Here is a 7,844-nt window from a genome sequence, read left to right as displayed (position 1 = left end):
AGGAAGAGGGCAACGTGCAGCCGGGAGTTCAGGATAAAAGGAGGCTGCGCCCTCTGAAACCTGGAGAGAGAAAACCCCAGGGGATTGTGCCCTGGTGAACTCTCTCCCTTTATTCAAATAAAGTTGAAGGACTGCTCTGTCTCCTTTTTGGACATAAACCTCTGGTGTTTGTGGATTCTCCTGGCAGTGACAACAGGGAATCTCATGGAACCAAGTGTCCACAGTTTCAGGGCTCAGCCTCACAGAGCGCTGGAGACCATTGTGTCACAATGGGAACACACGGAACAAAGGCTCCCCAGTGACACTGCAGGGCCTCATGGAATGCAGGAGATCATCCTGATGGAATGGAAACTCATGGAACCAGCCCTGCACCGGCAGCGGGAGGAGAAACTGAGGCAGTACTGGGAGGCCACGGACGCCTTCCTGGGGGTACTGGTTTGTACTGGAAGGGGACTGGGGGGGATTGGGAGGAACTGGGATGGGATTCAAGGGTTAAGAAGAGGGAGAACTCTGGGTTGAAGGGTGATTTTTGTAGTGGCTTATACTGGTTTGTACTGGTTTATACTGGTTTTTAGCTGTTTTGGGACTAGTGTGTACTGGGAGGGATTGAGATGGACTGGGACAAACTGGGAGGGGATTGGGGGGACTGGGAGGTCACTGATTTATACAGGTTTATACTGGGAGGTCACTGGGCTTTACTGGTTTATATTGGAGAGTCACTGGTTTGAACTGGGGGGTTAATGGGAGGGAACTGGTTTGAACTGGGAGTTACTGGTTTGAACTGGGAGGGTGACTGGGCCATACTGGGAGGTAAGTGAGAGTTACTGGGATGAACTGAGAAGTCCATGGGAGGGTTATTGGGATATACTGGGATGGATTGGGAAGGGGTTGGGAGGGCACTGGGATTTACTGGGCCTATACTGGTTCATATTGGTTTATACTGGTTTGAATTGGGAGTTACCTGACCAGCAGGGGGCACCTCATGCCCAGGTGTTATCTCTTATTGGAACTGGAAGTTACTGGGAAGAAACTGGGATTTACTGATTTATACTGCTTCATACTAGTCTATACTGGTTCATACTGGTTTATACTGGGATTCACTTGGCTAGCAGGGGGCGCTGCCCACCCAGGTGCTGTCCCTCACAGGGTCAGTCCTGGCAGCCAATCCCGACGTGGTCACCTGCTTGAGCCTGCAGAGACGAGCACTGGGAGCACTGGGAGGGGACTGGTGTGTACTGGTTTATATTGGTTTGTACTGGTTTATACTGGTTTTGACTGGGAGGGGCCGGAAGGGCACTAGTTGGGACTGGAGGGCACTGGTAGGAGTCTAGAGGGGGTAAACAAGGGTTAAAAGGGAGTCTGTGGTTACTGGTTTATACTGGTTTATAACTGTTTATACTGGTTTATACTGGGAGGGCACTGGGAAGGGTTAAAGAGGGACTGGGAGGGAGTGGGAGAGCCCTGACTGGTCTGTTCTGGCCCATACTGGTCTGTACTGGTTTTTACTGCTTTATGTGGGGCTATCCTGGTCTATACTGGTTTGCCTTATACTGATTTTTATTGATTTATACTGGTTTTTAATGGTTGTTCCTGGTTTTAATGGTTTTGCTGGTTTGTACTGGTTCATACTGGTTTATGTTGGGCTACACTGGCCTATACTGGTTTGCCTTATTTTTCACTGGTTTATGCTGGTTTTCACTGCTTTGTACTGGTTTTTACCACTTATACTGGTTTGCAGTGGTCCATACTGCTTTTTACTGGTCCATACTGATTTTTACTGGTCTCTACCGGTTTGCCTTACACTGGATTTTACTGTTTATTACTGGTTTTTATAACTTACACTGGTCCATACTGGTTTATACTGGTTGATACAGGTTTCAGGGTGCCATTGGAGCTTTTGTTCATGGAGCAGTGCCTGGGGGTGAATCCCAAATCCTATGGGGAGTGGCACCACCAGGGCTGGGTGCTGGGCTGCACCATGGCGCCCCCTGCTGGCCGGGAGGACTTGGTGGCCAACTGTTACTTATACTGGGTTATACTGGTTTATATTGTGATGGGGTGCTGGGGGTGCTGGGAGTTACTGGGGTTACTGGGCTGAACTGTTTTATACTGGGATGGGGTGCTGGGGGTCACTGGTTTATACTGGGTTATTCTAGTTTATACTGGGATGTGGTCCTGGGGCTGACTGGGTTATACTGGTTTGTACTGAGTTATACTGGGGTATTTTGGATTTTACTGGGTTCTACTGGGAGGAGTCTTGGGGACACTTAGTAACCACTGGCAGCAACTTCTGGGGGTGCTGGCCTTACTGGTTTATAATGGGAGTGACATTTAGGGATGCTGGCCTTAGTGGTTTATACTGGGATGGACCTTGGGACCTACTGGGAGTGACTTCAGGTTGTGCTGCCATTACTGGTTTATACTGGGAACTGCCACCATGAACCTCAGGGGCTCGGGGGTGACTCCAAGTGCTTATTGGTTTGTACTGGTGCTCCCCCAGTATAAACCTGGGAACCCTGAGACTGCACTGGGGGCCTCTAGTCCACACTGGAAGTGGGTTTGCGTGCATGAAGCATTACTGGTTTATACTGGTGCCCTCCCAGTATAAACCTGGGAGCCCCCAGACCACACTGGGAGCCTCTAGATTGCACTGAGAGCAGGTTTGGCTGCATCAACTCTTACTGGTTTATACTGGGAGCTGCTGCCACAGGCCTCAGGGGCTCAGGGGTGGCTCCCAGTGCTTACTGGTTTATACTGGTGCCCTCCCAGTCCACGCCTGGGAACACGGTGGGAGCTGGCAGCCAGGCAGGACCCCGAGGCCAAGCTGACCTTTGCCAGGACCCTGCTGAGCTGCGATGTCTCCAACGTCTCCTCCTGGCACCACCGTCTGTGGCTGCTGGTGCCCACCACGAGCTCCGGGAAGGGCAAGGCCGGGGCGCTGCCCCCTGAATCATTGTACTGATTTCTACCACTTATACTGGTTTGTACTGGTCAATACTGCTTTTTACTGGTCCATATTGCTTTTTACTGGTCTCTACTGCTTTGCATTACACTGTTTTTTACCAGTTTTCACTACTTACACTGGTTTGTATCAGTCAACACTGGTTTATACTGGTAGCACTGGTCTGTAATGGCCTATAATAGTCTATACTGGTTTGCCTTACACTGATTTTTACTGTTTTGCATTGTTTTTTATAACTTATACTGGTCCATTCTGGGCTGTACTGGTTTATACTGGTTTATACTGGTTTATACAGGTTTGAGGGTGCCGTTGGAGCTTTTGTTCATGGAGCAGTGCCTGGGGGTGAATCCCAAATCCTATGGGGAGGGGCTGGGTGCTGGGCTGCACCATGGTGGCCCCTGCTGGCCAGGAGGACCTGGTGCTGTGTGAGCGCCTCTTGGCAGCTGATCCCCACAACTGTGAGTGGTTTGTACTGGTTTGTATTGGTTTGTACTGGTTTGTGCTGGGATGGGGTCCAGGACGTGCTGGGATGGGGCTGGGGTCACTGGGTTGTACTGGATTAAACTGGGAGAGGGTGTGTGAGCATCCCCTGCTGGCCAGGAGTACCTGGCACTGTGTGTACTGGTTCTACTGGTTTACATTTGATCATAGTGGGATGGGATGCTGGGGGTTACTGGCTTGAACTGGGAGAAGGAATGGAGGGGGTGTGTAAGCGCCCCCTGCTGGCCAGGAGGACCTGGTGGCCAACTGTGAGTTATACTGGGATGCACTGGCTTATACTGGGATGGGGTGCTGGGGGTGCTTGGAGTTACTGGGGTTACTGGGTTGAACTGTTTTTTACTGGGATTGGGTGCTGGGGGTTGCTGGGTTGCACTGGGTTATACTGGGATGTTGTCACGATCCGCTGTTAATACAGGGCGGGGGTCGTGATGGTTCGTTTGATCTCAGAGGTGCAAAAAGGCAAACAGTGGGGGACAAAATCAGTTTATTCACAGCAAAGCATTTTTATTGAATGCCAACAACTCAGTTGCAATAGAGGGGAAGATACAGGAAACAAAGCATAGAGAGAAAAAGAGGGGGATGGGAAAATAGCTACCAACAGACGAGACGGGCGTCCTCACGGGCCAGCCAAGAGATGAGTCTTCATCCGTGGGGAGATCTCAGGAGTCTTCCCCAGAGGGTCACTCTTTTATAGTCCTTCTCCAAAGCAAGTGGCCTCTGGCCAAGGAGTAGGGAGATTGATGGACCATTGTGAGGGTTGCTGCAATAAACAGGTGTACAGAACCTGCTGCTCCAGCTAGTGCCTGCTCGAGAGCAGTGTACCATGGAGCACAGCGAGCACCTGCACACAGTCCCTTGGCAAGCATCCACCTTGGCCAGGCCACAATCGGGTGGGGGGCCTCGGGGTCTTCTTGCAATGGTCGTGAGGCAAATGAGGGAAACTCCGGACCGACTTCTACAGATGTGGTCCTGGGGGTCACTGGTTTATACTGGGTTATACTGGTTTAGATTGGGATGTGGTCCTGGGGATCAACCAGTATAATCCTGGGAGCACTGAGACTGCACTGGGAGCCTCGAGATTGCACTGAGACTGGGTTTGTGTGCATGAGGCATTACTGGTTTATACTGGTGCCCTCCCAGTATAAACCTGGGAGCCCCCAGACCACACTGAGAGCCTCTAGATCACACTGAGAGCAGGTGCATTTACCCTTACTGGTTTATTCTGGGAGCTGCTGCCACAGGCCTCAGGAGCTCGAGGGTGGCTCCCAGTGCTTACTGGTTTATACTGGTGCCCTCCCAGTCCAGGCCTGGGAACACCAGTGGGAGCTGGCAGCCAGGCAGGACCCCGAGGCCAAGCTGACCTTTGCCAGAGCCCTGCTGAGCTGTGCCATCTCCAACTTCTCCATCTGGCACCACCGTCTGCTGGTGCCTGCCAGGAGCTCTGGGAAGGGCGAGGCTGGGATGCTGCCCCCTGAAAGGCTGAAGGAAGGTGAAGGATTCACAGGAAAAATTCCCACCATTTCATGGCATTCCCAAAATTTTCCAGTCCCTCCTTGCCTAAAGTGGAAGGTGGTGGCTCTGCTGGGTTGAATGGGTAGACCTGGTGTCCCTAAATCCCCATTGATTCCAGTGTGTAAACCCGATGTGTCAAAATTCTTGGTGCTAAAAATCCCACTTTTAGACTCAGAATTCCCACACTTTGGGCTGAAAACTGAGATTTTTCAGCTTATCTGGAGGCAACAGCTCCACCCCAGGTCACAGGTATTGGATCAGGGATTCCGGATTGGTTTCCAGGAATTCATCCAAGACTTCCAGAGTGTCAGCACTGCAATCCTTAAGCAGAAATTCCCAGAATTCAGCCCAATATTTCCCTCAAATTTACCCAAATTTCCCCATTTTAGCCCCAAATTTCTGCAAAATGCCCATTGACTTTAATGGATAGACTTGCTGTTCCAAAACCCTTTTTCACTTCAATAGGGTAGACCTGGTGTCCCTAAATCCCTGTTGCATTTATTTGGCTAGACCTGGTGTCCCTAAAAATCTCCATGGATTTTAAAGACTTCCAAGAAAACCTCAGTTCATTGTAATGTGTAGACCTGATGTCCAAAAAGTTTTGGGTTAAAAGTGCCAATTTCAGGGCTGAAAATTCCCAATTTTTGGTGGGAAAAAGCCTAAAATTTTGTTTCATTTCCCCCTGGCCTGGTTTAGTACAAATCTGGGAGGAAACCTCTGAATGAGGTCCGTCTAGGTAAAAGGAAAAAAATTGGAGAGAAGTGGAAAAAAAGAAAACTGTTTATTCAACAGGCAACACACCTCCCAGCACAACAATGAACAATATCAAACAGCAAAACCTCTCGCTGTTCCGAGGAGATGGCAGATTTAGAAGAGTTCTTTCCGTGGCTGCCCAGCTCACTCAGTCTGTTCTCAGTCCCTCCTGTGCTGGGGAATGCCCAGGCCAGGCCTGGTGGGCCACAGGTGTGAGCTCCCAGTGCTCCTCTGGGTTTTCAGTCCAGAGCAGGTTCAAACAGTTCCAGGAAAAAATAAAAAGGAAAAAAAAAACAATCCAGGGAGTTTCTCTGCCTCAGCTAGCCAGAAAACTAACCAAGAGCAAAGGAGAGCTCTCTCTCTCTCTGTCCACTGCAGACAACACAGTCTGTGAGCAGGAATGTGGGGGAGCCAGTGCAGTCTCTGATAACAAACTCTGCACTTCTTCTTCCCCCCCCCCTTCACTCCTGGAACCAGTCTTACAGTTGCAGAATTTAATATTCAACACCAACAGAACAGACGATTTGGGGATACAGGCATCATACAGTCACCCCAAGACAGATGGATGGATGATGATGATGGGTGATGGAAGATGGATGAACAATGGATGATGGATGGACAATGGAATGGCAGTGGATGGACAGTGGATGGAGGATGGATGGATGGATGGATGGATGGATGGATGGATGGATGATGGGTTTGGGGCAGTTTCTCGGTGGTTTTGAGGATCAGATCAGTCATTTGATGGTTGGATGATCCAATGGATGGAGGAGGAAAAGATGCAGTTGAACCAAAAGTTTCATGGAAAGACACATGATTGAAGGAATGGATGGATATGGATTGGATGGATGAGTGGATGGATGGATGGATGGATGATGGATGGATGGATGGATGATGGATGATGGATGGATGGATGGATGGATGGATGGATGGATGGATGATGGATGGATGGATGATGGATGGATGGATGGATGGAAGTGATGGATGAAGGATGGATGGGTGATTGGGTGGATGATAGATGGACTTGTTGATGGACAAGCAGTTGCCCAGGCCCATCACTATTCCCTCTCCATCACAGCTGCAGCCATGCCAGAGGAGCTGCCCTGGCCCTCAGAAGACCCCAAAACAGAGCCCACCCCCCATCTGAGGCCGCTCCGGCACAGCCGGTGCTGGAGGAGCTGAGGGTCTCCAGCATCACCCCAGGCTCTGTGGGGCTGCAGTGGAGCGTCCCCAAGGGCTCCTTTGACTCCTTTGTGCTGCAGTACCGGGATGACCAGGGCCAGCCCCAGGCCCTGCCCATCGATGGCGAGTCCCGCTCGGTGACGGTGCCGGGGCTGTCCCCGTCCCACCGGTACTGCTTCCACCTCTATGGATTGCAAGGTGGGAAAAGGATTGACCATGTGTCCACTGATGTCATCACAGGTGAGAGAGGGGCTCAGGACCCATCCACACCTGTGGTGCGTCCAAGCCCTCAGATGGTCCTTCAAGCTTGGGGAGTCTGAGAAATGCTTCTGGGGCTTGAGATGGGGGTGAGAATGTGGAGACCAGAGGGATGGCGAGTAGAGGGATATGTAGACCCATGGATGGATGATGGATGATGATGGGTCAGTGGATGATGGATGATAGATGATGGTTGATAATGGGTCGATGGATGACAGATGATGGTGGGCTGTTGGTCAATAGGTTGGTGGAAGGATCAAAGACTGAACAGTCATTGTTTGGGGACCACTGGGATCCATCCATCCATCCATCCATCCATCCATCCATCCATCCATCCATCCATCCATTTATATTTTCTCCCCAAACATTCCTCTGTCCATCCATTAATTGTCCTTTCAAGTGTTCAATCATCACCCAAAGCAACCATCTCCTTCTGGACACCCCACTGTTCCTTCCTTCCTTCCTTCCTTCCTTCCTTCCTTCCTTCCTTCCTTCCTTCCTTCCTTCCTTCCTTCCTTCCTTCCTTCCTTCCTTCCTTCCTTCCTTCCTTCCTTCCTTCCTTCCTTCCTTCCTTCCTTCCTTCCTTCCTTCCTTCCTTCCTTCCTTCCTTCCTTCCTTCCTTCCTTCCTTCCTTCCTTCCCTCCATCCACATATCCTGTCTCCATCACACTTTTAT

Source organism: Sturnus vulgaris, unplaced genomic scaffold, assembly GCF_052056855.1.
Source record: "Sturnus vulgaris isolate bStuVul1 unplaced genomic scaffold, bStuVul1.hap1 Scaffold_87, whole genome shotgun sequence".
Classification (NCBI taxonomy): domain Eukaryota; kingdom Metazoa; phylum Chordata; class Aves; order Passeriformes; family Sturnidae; genus Sturnus; species Sturnus vulgaris.
The sequence above is the reverse complement of the archived record's forward strand: the minus strand, read 5'-3'. Positions refer to the sequence as shown.